General features: G+C 41.7%; 1 pseudogene; it reads left to right on the plus strand.

Annotated features, from left to right (window-relative positions):
• The first annotated feature begins 12,014 nt into the window (after positions 1-12,014).
• Positions 12,015-12,452, plus strand: LOC150013075 (ubiquitin-conjugating enzyme E2 D2-like; annotated as a pseudogene).
• Positions 12,453-14,428: the final 1,976 nt, after the last annotated feature.

Here is a 14,428-nt window from a genome sequence, read left to right on the forward strand (position 1 = left end):
TGTTAAAGATCTTGTCAGGAACTAACTTGTCTGTCACATTCTACTTGATCCCTCTGTGGTGTTCATAGTTTTTGACCATTGCCTTCTCCTCCAAACTCCATCTCACTCTGGTTTCTGTGGCAGAGCTCTTTGCTGGGTCCTCTTCCATCTCCTTTTGTGGACTTCTTTTTCTATGGGGTTTGTCCTCAAGTGTAGAGGGAGAGAGTGTCTTGCCTTTGGGGTCATAGACATTGGAGGACATGAATCAGCAGCTGCTGGTGGCCACTTCCATCACCTGTGGAAATGTGTTTCTGTAGGAGACAGTGAAGTCAGGCAGAGGCACAGGGCAAAGAGGCAGAGAGATGGTGAGAGAGCATCCAAGTGAGAGGGTCGTGACAGTAGTAAATCCTACAAGTCCAGCAATTTCCCTCCCTCTGATTCTGTTAACCTCCAGGGTCTTTCTAACATACCCCTTAATAGTTAGTGGTTTATTCCTATTAATTGCAACCCAACTCAACTAAAGTACAACTCCAACCCATCTTGTAGCTTGTATTATTCTAGGAACATGATTACAATAATGGCTTAGCATAATGAAATAAAGACAAAGTCCAGAGTCTCAAACAAGGAGGCAAGATTCCAGAACTCAGAAATGTATTTTCCAGACCACAACTCAGAAAACTAGCTCATTTTGCAATGATTCTTTGTTCTTGGATAGATTTTTAAAAATCAATCTACTCCTTGCCTCTAGCATAGCCCTCTGAGAAACCTGAAGTCCTTCAGAAAGATTCATACATTTGGATGCTGATTCAGCCAAAAAAAATTTTTCCCCCAGTTAATTTAAATCTGAGGCCCTACCAATGACTGACAGTGTTCCAGATTGGAAGCACTGTAACTGAAGGCAGCAACTTGCCTGCTGTTCTTTTCTGCTTTGTTCCAGTTTAATTGCTTTTTTGTACATGTGCCTATTACATGAAGAACCAAATGAAAACTCTATAGGACTGAAAATAGCACTTAAAATAGCATTAAGTCCCCTCAGAGTCTCCTATTGGACTCTGTAGTTAGGCAGGTGTTTTTCTGCAGAAAAGAAGATTAAAAAAAAAAAAGTTATCATGGATCTGGGGAAAATGATGACTACAATTTTACCTTGCCTATTCCACCCCCTCTGGCAAATTTTCTCATTATAATGAGAGCTTTCCATCATGAAGCCCAACTGTAAAACTTTACCTTTGATGATGGCAAAGGAGATAAAAGTTGTGTGAAAACTCCCAAGGTAAAAGTTATTTTCTTAGTTGAATGCAGTTGGGTTTGTGTAACCATAGTACCATGGTATCTTTATAGTGGCACAAACTTTCCTCAGTCTTCAAGAGATAATGGCGATTATGGTTAATATACTACTGTGGGTTGGTCCACTCCTTGCCCTTCTTTATTCTGGAAAGCATTCATGTGCTGATCCCCACAAGCTGTTCCATGAGCTTTATGACAGCAGGCTTCCTAAAGAGTTTGGCCAATAAAAGGGACTCATTCTTGTTCATATTGTCACCACGATAAGGGTTCATTTGAGAAAGGAGCAAATCAAGAGGGGGCAGAGGACAGGTACAGAGAAAAACTCATTTGAACTTTTGGATCAAGCCATGCCTAAAAGTTTTGGTTTTTCATTTATATGAGCCAATAAATGGCCTCTATTTTTCGCTTTTGTTTTCACTTGCAACTGTAAGAATCCAAACTGATGCTGATCATTTCACTTTTGGGTTCTTTCTCTTTTAAAAAAAGATCTTTCAAAAACTGTAAGGAACATAAACTACATCCACCTTCACCTACATGCAGAGACTTCTCAATTCCCAGGTTGTCCTCCTGCTGCTATTTGGCCTCACATCTGTGCCAACTTTGCTAACTCCTCCTGGGTTCAGTTCTAAAACAACTGCTTGCTTGATTTTCTTCAAGGAGCAATTAAAGTAGGAACCAGAGAACAGGGGTTCTCCAAGTGTGTGATCCTAGAGCCAGCAGCATCAGCACTACCTGAGGATGCCTCAGAAATGCAAAATGTTCAGCCCCACCCCTACCCTCTAGAATCAAGAAACTCTTGGGGTGGGGCCCAGAAATTTGTATCTAGCCTGCTCTTCAGGGGATTCAGAGGCAAGCTGAAGCTCAAGGCTGCCCTCAATCATTATAGACTATGTAACAGACATAATTCACAATTATTATTAGGAAATTTGAAAAGGCTATAGCAAGACCAGGATGGTATCTTATCAGAAATGTTTTATAACACAAAGGTTACAAACTTCAAGTTGTACAGTAAGTCAAATATGACATTTTACAATTGTGGAGACCAAAACTGGGTTAGGACTTATGAAGCCTTGTATTTTCCTGCACACCAATACAAGTAAGCTGGAAGAAAAAAAGCAGAGGCGGGAGAAGAGATTTGGATTTTTTCCCCTCATTGGAAGAAAACATTTGTAAAGCAGCTATTTCATAAAAATATAAGTTTCCCAGACAGTCATATTTTGACATCACCTTTGGTGGTTTCAGTCTAGTAATTTTGACAGTTTGGGGAGTAATCATCTGATTCCTATTCAAAACAAATTTAGTTTCTGTTGTAGCAGCAGCTTACCCAACAGCATCCAAACTTATCCTGCTGCCTGTGAATTGCAAGAAACTAGGAAGAAACCCTTCATCTCTTTTGATCACTGAGAGTGCCTGGTGGCCTTACTCACTTAGTGCATCCCTGCAGTGGAAGGTATGGTTCATTTCTGAACATTCAACAGAGCCCATGTATTTTAGCAAAACACACCTCCCCTAGCATGCATTCATCTGTCTAATCCTTAACATTCAGAGGGAGCTTGATGTTGAATGAAGAATGGAACTCCCTTGGCCCAAGCAGTCCTGCCTTCTCCCAATCCAGCCCTCTTTCTGGATAGGGTTGCTGTGGCGGTGGCTCTTCTCTCCATACTCAGGGACAGTCCTAGGTATTAGCCAGTGAAAACACAGTGTTAACCTGTAGCCTAGACAAACAGCTAACCTGGTCCCAGAGCCAAACCACAATGGCAGGTGGTGGCAGCAGGACCAGGTGCTGGGCAGCGATTCCAGGAGAGTCAGCAGCACGGCCCGCTTCTGAGATTCTTTCCTGCAAATCAGGCTCACCTCTGAGGTCTGAAAACCCCAGGGGAAGTAGAGTTTCTACAGGGCCCTCCTGAAGCCGCACTTGTCAGCGCTTCCTCCTTCTGAAATATATCTGTGAGTGACTAAACGTTTCATCCTGTTAGGTGTGCTCTGTCCTGTCCATCTCTCCCTCTGTTGCCAGATCATTAGTTACTATTCAATAATGCTGCCTTTGTTAAATGCCTGGTGAATGAGGTAAGGCTCTAGGACGAAAGCCAATCTCTCTCTCTCTCTCTCTCTCTCTCTCTCTCTCTCTCTCTCTCTCTCTCTCTCTCTCTCTCTCTCTCTCCACACATACACACACACACACAATGTTTTCTCAGCCCTGACTTTTATTATTTATTTTTAAAAACCTAAACCAACAAAACTGAGCAAGAAAATCTTGTTCTCTTTTGTTGTAGCATTACATTGTATCAGCATGACTACAGTAAAATCACACTGCCTTCTAACATTATTGTCCTTCAAGACTTCAGCTGGCTTTCCATTCCCACTTCAGGTGTGGCAGCAAGAGCCAAGAACATAGCCCACAGGTCAGGCCTGAGTTCAAGTGCTGGCTCTACCACTTACTTGAATAATCTGCTATTTCTAGCATTTGATACATATTTATTGAGCACCTACTAAATGCTGACACTGATCTGACCACTTGGAATTTGTCAGCGAAACAGTATTTGCCCTCATGGAGCTTACGTTCTAGCAAGAAAAGATAAACAAAAAACATAGTGAATGATAAAATCCGTACTCTTTTGGAAAGTGGTAATTGCTATAAGAAAAAAACATTGATCAGGTCAAGGTGACAGACTGATGTGTGATGGGGGATCATGTTGCAAAATTCAGTAGGGTAATTAGCACAACCTTCAAGAGCAAAGGTCTGATGATAAAGACTTGGATGATGCGGATACCTGGAGAAAGAGGATTCCAGACATAGGTCACAGCTAGAGCAAAGGTCCTGAGGCAGGAGTACACCTGGTGAGTTTGAGAAAGAGGAAGAAAGGCAGTGGTTAGAGTGAAGCAAGTAAATAGAGAGAAAAGAAAGGAGATCAGGAGGTAATGAAAGGGCAGGATTAGCTTGGTCACTAGAAACAAATATGAGGACCTTGGCTTTACTTTAGTGCCACGAGGAATCATGGAAGGATTGTAGGCAGAGGCTTTAGGTGATTTGACCTGGGTTCTAAATGAATCACCCATGCTGATATATTGGTCTTCAGGGGGCAGAATCCAGAAGAGAGAGGAGGATGGGCTGGGCCAGGCCAACAGCATGAAGGGAGAAAAGTAGTTGCATTCAGATACATTCTGAAGGTGGGGGGCTAACAAAGATTTCTTGATGAACTGGATGTAGATGTGAAAGAGGATGACTCCAAAGATTTTGGCCTGAGCAGTTGGGAGAATGCAACTGCCATCGATTGAGGTGCAACTGTTCTGTGAGGATTAAATGGAACACACATACTGCAGAGCTTGGCACATGGTAGGCATTCACTAGATGTCCCTTTGCTCTAACAGCCTCTGTGTCACTCTGCTCCTCCCTCCTCGCATCACCTCCCAATGGGCCAACATACTTCTTTTAGCTTTAGTCTCCTCATCTTAACTTGGGGTTAGGAGAGGCAGGAATGTGCTGAGGATTGCATGAGAGGAAGGAAGCATTTTACAAGGGTATGGAGCAGAGTACATGGTCAACAAATCTCAGCTTTCATTAAACAGAAACACTCAGCAAGTTGTGGTGTGCTTCACTGTGAGTGATTTAGGCTGGCTTTCCCACTTCCTGTTTCTGCAGCTTCACTGAAGGCCTAGTCAATCTTCTCCAACACTGGCCTGGTCACGTCACTCAGCTGCTCATATGATCAAGGCCAGTCTCTGAAGCAGGGTTTACTGGCCCATCACAGTCCACTCCAGCCCCACCAGCAGTCTCTCCCCAACAATTTATGCTCAATTCATAGTAGGCCGCATGTTTTTCTCCCCACTCTCCATTTGCATATTCAGGCTGTAGAATGTGGTCCTGGTCCCTCTCTCCTCTAGAACAACCCCTTCCCTCCTCCTCTCCTACCTCTCAGTGATGTCCTACTCTGCCTGTAGAACACAGACCAAATGCCACCACCTTTGCAGGACTTTCTTCACCTCCACCAGAGTTATTTTTTCTGCTGTGTGCTACTACTGTGGAGTGTACATGTATATCTGGTGTACTTCTCACATATCACTGAGCAGGATGATATTAAAATATTTAACAGTTGGTATAGCCTGGACATCGACCTATCAGATTTGACACCAGCCGTTGCCAGCCTGTGGGTGACAGATGAATGTCAGTCTTTCCATACAGTGTCTTGCAGGGAGGGTCTCTTCTCTTGATTCTAAATTCCCACAGGCTGGATACCACCACTTATTCATCTACATACCCCCAAGGAGTGCCTGACATCAGCCAGCCTCTCTAGATATTTTCTGAATAAACACTTATATAAAAAAGAGAAGCAAAGGCCCTGGCTTCCTTTGAAATTGTCTCAGTAATTTTACTCCTGGTGCTGCCTAGATCAAAGAACCCCTTCTCCCAGCTTGCCTTCTGGATCTAGGAAGGCCAGGTCCCTGGTTTCTTTCTTTCTTCTTTCCCAATATTCTATTTCAATCAAAGACACTCATGTTGGAGCTAAAGGTGTCTACCCCAAAGCAAGTTTTCACAAGTGGCGAAGCCAAAACCCACAACATCCTCCTCTGCCATCCGTTCCAGAGAGTACATTTGGCCTTGGATGCCCAGTGGGGCACATGTATGGGGCAGATGGAGGTTGTTTGAATTTATTGCTTCCAGCTCAGCTCAGCTTTGTCTACTTCCGTTGCCCACTTTTCCTCACTTGTACACTCAACTTTTCTAGCCCGAACTTGAAAGTGTATTTTAAAAATTTATTCCTTTCTCGTCAGGAAAAGCAAGCTCCAAATAGGCCAAAGTAAATTGGCTGGGCATTTGAATAATGATTATTTTTCCTAAGTGGCCGCTCCTGCAAAGCCAGCATCTATAATTTTAGCCAAGAAATAATAGCAGGACAGTGAGAAAAACTAGATTAAAGAGGGTTGGACAATTTATATAGAATTCCCCAAAGTTCATGCTGGATGAGTCCCTAGAGATCAGCTGCCTCGAGGTTTCTCAGACCGTGTTCTGAGGCACCCTGGGAATTGCCAGCAGCCCCATCTGGGAAGGGGAAGGACAAGCACAGGACCCTACCACTTCTCCAGCCGGCTTCGCTGAAGTTCTGAGTGTTTTTTGACAACAGTTAAACAGAAAGTTTTGTAATTAAAAATGCTTACAAATTACTGTTCTGAGCCCAATCCACACATCTTACAAGAGAGGAAATCAAGGATGAAAGAGGTGAGACACTCAGCAGGGACTCCCAGAGTAAACGGATGAAGGCAGAACCCAATTTCAGGTCTTCTGCTTTACATACTTTCCCTCAGTACCTGGCTGCCTCCAGTATCACACAGGTTGTCACGTGCCCAGTATTCTTCTTCCCCTGGTTTCTTTGGGCTGGGACTCCGCCTCCCCTGCTGCAGGTGGCTGAGGAGTGGGGTACTTCCAGAGCCTCTGGTCCCCAAGGAAAGAGTGACATCCAGGGCTGGGTGCACATGCCAAGCAGGGCCTCCCAGTCCTTTCTTAAGAACGGTAGCAGCACAGAGAGCAAGAGAAAATGTCTGCCCTGAGACTGAAGGCATTAAAATTCCATGTAACTTGGAGTTGTTGGAGGCCCTGTTGCAGTCAAGGGCAAGTGACTGTGAGCATGAAACCAGTACAAAGGAAAGCAAGTCAGCGATGGAGAGTGATGCCCTAAAGCAGCGGATTCCTGAAGACACTGTTTGAACTCATGGACCATCCATATCTAAAGCCTGTGCAAACTCTGAGTCTATATATATATAGTGGGTTTCTACTTCTTGTTGCAACAAAAATGTCCTAACACATGTCCTAAAGTAATGTTTACTTGTAGAGCACTTTGTAGTATGCCAACCTCTTTTCATTACCCCAGGTCACAGGGGTGAATGGTGCCATGCTCCCTCAGCCCATAATGGCATCACCTCCCTCCTGGCCACAAGGATTCATAAAACCCAGGATGTCACAACATACCAGAGAGACTTACTTGCTCAACAGATATCCTTTAAGAAGCCTCTTAAGTGAAATTCCAACTTCTAACACCTTGATATGAACCTGCAGTCTAGCTGGCAGGAAGGTACAGAACAGGTTTTCCTGGAGGCAGACAACTTGGTGTTGTGTTTGATGTCTTGCCATCACAATAAAGGGAAGAATACACATGTATCAGTCAAGTTCTAATCAGGAAAGCAGGAAGGTCTAATCAGGAAGCCACTCCAAGGGTTGACCTCAAAGTGGGTTTATTCAAGGAACTGGTGGCATAGGTGGTGGAAGAACTGAGAAGCCAAATGTAATGGCAAGGAAAACCAGAGATGAGCAACCACAGGAAGCAACGGTCATCCCTAGGGCTAGAAGGACAGAAAGAGGAGGTGGTAATATAGGAGCCCAGCAGCCAAGGTTATCTGGTAGAAGCTGAAGACATAGTGGGTCTGTCTGGTGGCAATTAGAGACAAGGAGGAGACTCAGCTACCACTGGAAACCATAGAGATGGCAGATAGAAGGCAAGTAAAGGAAGCAGGGAAACCCTGGCTTCATTATTTTTCCCATTTTTGATCTAGCAAGAACCAAAATATGTTCACAATGATGCATCATTTTTTAAAATACTCACCCAAGAACATGTTTCCATTGATTTTAGAAGAAGGGGGAGAGAGAGAGAGAAACATTGAAGTGAGAGAGAAACATAAATTTGTTGACTCCAGTATGTGCAGGGGGTCAAATCCACAACCTAGGCATGTGCCCTGACTGGGAATCAAACCGGCAACCTTTCAGTGCACTGAACGATGCTCCAACCAACTGAGCCCATGCAGCCAGGGCTGCAACAATTATCATAGGTAGGAATACACAGATGGGGCTATTATGAAGGCCCTAGGTCTATTTATTGCTCTTCATGGGATTGAAATAGAAATGGTGTTTCAGCCAAGCCAGAGAAGTACCAGGTCCTTCTGATTCAGAGACTTCATCAGCTTTGCTAATTTTTGTTTGGGAAAATTAAGTTCTCTGTCTTTCTATCACTTTCCACACCTGAGTGGACACTTACTACTGAGTCACATAAGCCATATTCTGGAAATAGACAGTGGTTGTTAGGAGCAGCCACATCTCCCAAAGCAACTGATCTAGGCGTTGTTCTTCTCCTGTGGTATGGGTGGGCACGGTCCTGGGTGATTTCCATCAAGCCTGTTGAAGGGACAAATATTTGTCAGTAAACTCACCCATTCCATGAAACTTCACAGTGCTGAGCCTGCCAATGTGTAATTAAGAGAGAGACAAGCCATCCTTGGGAACCAACCCCATTGACAAGTTCTAAGAAAGGGAATAGAACTTCCTGAAACTCCTTGGCCATCTTCTCTGCCTTATTTTATTTCTCCATGGAAGGTGCCAGGCCAAGAAAGCCAGAAGGTCATTGAGCAGAATTGCTCATTTACTGGTCCTTTATTTGGTCCCTCCCTAATTTGTTACCATTTCCTTCTTAACAGCATTGCCCTAGTAGGGAAAGACTGCCTAATCTTTGTTGATACTGGGAGGATCTGCAGTTCATCAAGTGGAAAATTGGAATTTAATGGGAAATGAGTCTTAGGGAGAAATTGAGACATCTTTTTGCGTTTTGCATGTTATAAAGTGTTGCGTGACTTTTAACTATTATAGTGCTATTCACTCGCCAAACATTTGTTGAGTAATCTGTTAGTGTCCTCTTAGTTTACTCAGAAAACAAAATTGAAGAGGGCAAAACCATGACAAGCCTTCTGTAGGGATGAACAATCCCTTTAGTATTTGTTCTTTTCAAAAGACCACTTACGTCTATGTAGTTTTTAAAAGTGTCCAAATATTAGGTGAAGATGTATTACCAATTCAAGCCCACAAGAAAATGATGTTACAAAACGGAAAGGGTGCAGACTCCGAAGACAGAATTAGACTGGATTCCTGACTCTACCATCTTACAGCAGCTTGGATATGGTGAATCACATCCTTTTTGAATCTCAATTTTCTCATCAAAAGAATGGGCATCACAATACCCATCATGTAAGAGAATAATTAAAGAAATATCTAACACATTAACATTCTGTTGAGAACATAATAAATTCTCATGAAATTGTGAGTGTAATTGTAATTTGTGCAATATCCTTCAGTATGTCTCTAAGCTAAACTGAGCTCACATTATTTACCTTTAGTCCAATCCCACAGTTTTCTCTCTTTAGTTCTGAATTAGACTAACCAGGCACATATGTCCTGTCCTCACTGATATGGCCCCTAGCTCTAGACATATTGTGGGATCTTTCTACCCTTCTCCTACACTCAAATAACCTATGCCATTGTGCTGTTCTTGGTTTGTGTAAATGACCTAGTATAGTGCCAGGCACAGAGTAAGCTCTCAGCAAAAACTTGCTGAATGTATGAACGAGTGATCTAGCTGACCTGATAAATGAAACCATAGACTACATGCAATTTTGCCACCAATCCTAAGTACCTTATGTATATTTTAGGAGGGCACTTCTAAAGCAATTGAAAATAACCCAAAAGAAGATTGATAATTGTAAGCATTCTCACATTAGAATGTGGGGACAAGGAATAAGGTAAGTCCTTTTGGGAAAGGTTTCTTGGGGTGCTCCTTAAATCATATCCTGGACTTACATCTTGACACTCTCTTGTTCTTTGCATTTATTATAGGAAGTATAATACATGGATGGTTGGATGGTTTTTGGATAATTACAAGGACTGGCTTATAAGCTTTTAAAAACATCACATACTGATTGTTTCTAATGCCAGAGTATCTCACATCTAACATATGCCTACAGTAGGACACATGCCACTACAAACTATGTGGGGTGTAGTGATGATGGCAGGACACCAGGCCAAAGTCTGGACTGTAGCTTGTATCCACGTAACACTGGTGCTCGTGTGACTGAATCTTTTTATTTGGCCTCATCCACACCATGCTGTAACCAAGAGAGCTATCCAACCACAGACTGAAGATGATTAATCCGTTCCCATGTTTGTCCCAAGAATCCCTTTTAGAGGAAAATAAACTAAGTTATTTAGTGTTTTCTGATTATCCTGAATTGGGAAATACTCTTTCTTGCATAAAGGTTATAACTTATCTATCATTTTAGTATGTATTTTACCCCCACCAAAAACAAAGTTTGCTGGTTGTTTGCGTGCACTCCCTTGTGTGTTCTCTGCCTCAATCTACCATGCTCTGTGCTTGGATGGGGCTGACTCTCCATATGGGATCACCCTGGTGTCCTCGGCTCTAGCTCTGGGTTGGGCTTAGCCAAGCGAAAGTGCCTATAGGAGCTGAAGACAGAAGGAGAGAGAGGTCAAGGTCTTTCTTCCTCTGCAGCCTTGCTACTTTGTGCTTTGTCCTGGTAGTAACTCTGTCTCTGAGTCTACACTTCCTCTGCGGAAGCCTGTCTTTATAGCTCTAGTTCACACCAGGCTCTAGGAGCACTGTTTTCTCCACTTGCACCTTCAGGACCAAATAGGAAATGTTGCTAGCTGCTAAATGCCCCAACAATCGCTGTTGGTTTCCTTAATCCTTTCCATATCTGTATAAAGACTCCATTAATTAGTTTTGTTCAAAATCCAAGCTGAAGATACTTTCTGTTTCTCATTGGGATCCTAATTGCAACCTTAATGTATCATGCTCAGAGTGGTTTATACAAGAACACCAAACTTATAGAGGAGCCAAACTGACCTCAATACTTGAAACCCTATACCTTCCTCATGTTATCTCATGGAGAATTGAAAATGTGTTGGAATAATAATGCCCTCTTGTGTCCTTAGCTGTTTCTTAGATATCTGAAAGTAATTGAACCTCACAGTATATACCCAAACTTATGACAGTTATAAAAAATCAATCCATTCATTCAACATTTAACACATGTATTTAGTGCCTACTTTGGGCAAGAATTTGGAATTCAAGACAAGTAAGACATGGTTCTTATCTTTGAGGAAATTTTCCATTCTAAGATATAGACCTGAATAAATGAGGATGAATCCTTGAACTGAGTCTTGAGGAATAAATAAGTTAGATATTCACCAAAGAGACAGGAATCAGAAAAAGAATTACATGGACAGGGAACAATTCTACAATGGTTGAAAGAAGATGGAGAAGTAATCCAATCGCTCAAGGAACTTCAAAATTTTCATTGTGCCTAAACTGCAAATGAAAGGGGGAGAGAAAGGAGACAAAACTTGGTTAACAAGAGTTAAGAAGGGGAAGGGGACATAGAAGGCCTCTGTTCCATGCTTTGGAGTTTAGACAAATTTCGGGTAGTATATCCAGTGCGGGCTTTTAAGCCGAGCACTGGCATGATTAGATTAATAGCATTTTAGAGACAGTGATTTGATGTCACAATGAAAGATAGATTAGAGGGAGCCCTGTCTAAAGACTTGAAGATCAACCTATAAGAATATTTTATTTTATCTAGACTTGATAAGGCTGGAGAAAGCTGGTAGCTAAATGGGTAGAAAAAGAGAAAAAATCCAAGATGGGAAAATGTATCAGTCAGGGTCTAATCAGGAGACAGAAGCCACACAGTAATTTGAATGGAAAAAGTTTAATACAAGGGGCCAGGGAGATACCAGCTGCCAAAGGGGAGGGAGCCAAGGCTGACGCCAAAGCTTGAGGGAGGCCCCGGTCCTTCAGCACCTGTGTCTAGCAGAGCCAGGATGAAACAATGGGAAATCATTCCCTGTCACAAGGATAATCAAGAGTTTGGACCAGACCTTTGAACACACACCGAGATAGTGAGGATGCAAAGCAGAGACTATGGCGTTGAAAGGGATTCATAAGGAACTTAGTGATTTGGCCTGTGACCCTCCAGCACAATGTTCTGCAGGTCCAGTTGGGGATGATATGTTTCATTGGCAAGTCACAATTATAGGACCTAATCACAGCCCATATCAAGGTGGCATATTCTTTTTGACAATTTATTTTCCTACACACTACCCCTTCAACAACCTAAGGCTGCATTTACAATAAGAATTTATCATCCAAATATTAACAGTAATGGCAGAATTTGTCTTGATTTTCTAAGATCACAGTAGTGTCTGCTCTATTTCTAAAGTTTATTTATACATTTGTTCACTGCCATGTAATCCAAACCCAGATGACCCCCTAGTGCCATGGATTGCACAGATCTATAAAGCAGACAGAGATAAGCACAACAGAATATCTCAGGAATGGACTCAGAAGTATGCCATCTGATGTTACCTTAAAGTCATTATGACCTACATTATAGCTGGAATAAACTTTAAATTACTGTTCCTTTCTTTTTTAATTTTTATTCATTAATTTATTTTTTTAATCTATTAGTTGTCCCAATTTTTTCCCGTTTGCCCTCTTCTGTCTAGCTCACTCCCCTCTCCCACAGTCCATCCCCACCCCGCTGTCCATGTCCATGGGTCATTCATATGTGTTCTTTGGTTAATCCCTTCCCCTTCTTTCCACAATGCCCCCTCTCCACTTTCCTCTGGCAGCTGTCAGTCTGTTCCCTATTTCCAATTCCCTGGTTCTGTTTTGCTCCTTAGTATATTTTGTTCATTAGATTCCTCTTGTAAGTGAGATCATATGGTATCTCTTTCACTGACTGGATTATTGCACTTAGCATAAGAATCTCCAGTTCCATCCATGATGTCACAAAGAGTAGGAATTCCTTCCTATTTCTTTCTGCTGCATAGTATTCCATTGTGTAAATGTACCACAGTTTTTTAATCCATTCATCTACAGATGGGCACTTAAGCTGTTTCCAACACTTAGCTATTGTAAATACTGCTGCTATGAACATGGGAGTGCATAGGTTCTTTTGAATTGGTGTTTTAGGATTCTTAGGATATAATGCCAGCAGTGGAATCACTGGGTCAAAAGGCAGTATGACTTAATTTTTTGAGGAAATTCCATACTGTTTTCCATAGTGGCTGCACCAGGCTGCATTCCCATCAAAAGCACACTAGGGTTCCCTTTTCTCCACATCCTCAGCAGCACTAGTTTGTTGATTTATTAATGATAGGCATTCTGATAGGTGTGAGGTAGTATCTCATTGTGATTTTAATTGTATCTCTCTGATGGCTGCAATGTTGAGCATCCTTTCATATGTCTATGGGCTCTCTGTATGCCCTCCTTGGAGAAGTATCTGTTCAGATCTTTTGCTCATTTTTTAATTGGGTTGTCTTCCCAGTGTTGAGTCATGTGAGTTCTTTATATATTTTAGAGATTGGAGCCTTGTCCAATGTATCATTGGTAAGTATGTCCCCCCATATAGTCAGTTCTTTGTTTGTTTTCATAGTAGCTTCCTTAGCTATGCAGAAGCTTTTAAATTTGATGTAGTCCCATTTGTTTATTTTTTTCCCTTTATTTCCCTTGCTCTAGGAGGTGTATCAGCAAAAATATTGCTATGTGGGATAGATGACATTTTACTGCCTATGTTTTCTTTTAGAACTTTTTTGGTATCATGACTTATATTTAAGTCTTTTATCCATTTTGAGTTTCTTCTCATGTATGGTGTAAGTTGGTGGTCTAGTTTCTTTTTTTTTTTTTTTTTGCATGTATCAGTTCAGTTCTCCAAACAGCACTTATTGAAGAGGCTATTTTACCCCATTGTATGCTCGTGCGCCCTTCATTGAATATTAATTGACCACAGAGACATGGGTTTTTTTCTAAGTTCTCTATTCTGTTCCATTGATCTATGTGTCTGTTCTGATGCCAGTACCAGACTGTTCTGATTACAGCAGCCTTGTAGTATAGTTTGATATCAGGTATTGTGATCCCCCAACTTTGTTCTTCTTTCTCAAGATTGTTATGGCTATTTGGGGTCTTTTTGGTATTTGTTCTAGATCTGCAAAGTACGCCACTGGGTATTTTAATAGGGATTGCATTGAATCTATAGATTGTTTTGGGTAGTATGAACATTTTAGTGATAATTCTTCCAATCCATGAACAAGGTATGTGTTTCCATTTATTTGTATCTTCATCAATTTCTTTCTTTAGTGTTCTACACTTTTTGAGTATAGGTATTTTACCTTCTTGGATAATTTAATTCTTAGGTACTTTATTTGTTGTTGTTGTTGTTGCTTTAATAAATGGGATCTTTTTCTTAGTTTCTCCTTCTGACAGTTTATTGTTAGTGTATAAAAATGCCATTGATTTCTGAATATTGACTTTGTATCCCACTACTTTGCCAAATC

The sequence above is a fragment of the Furipterus horrens genome, unplaced genomic scaffold, assembly GCF_987537825.1.
Source record: "Furipterus horrens unplaced genomic scaffold, mFurHor1.1.pri manual_scaffold_4, whole genome shotgun sequence".
NCBI classification, from domain to species: Eukaryota; Metazoa; Chordata; class Mammalia; order Chiroptera; family Furipteridae; genus Furipterus; species Furipterus horrens.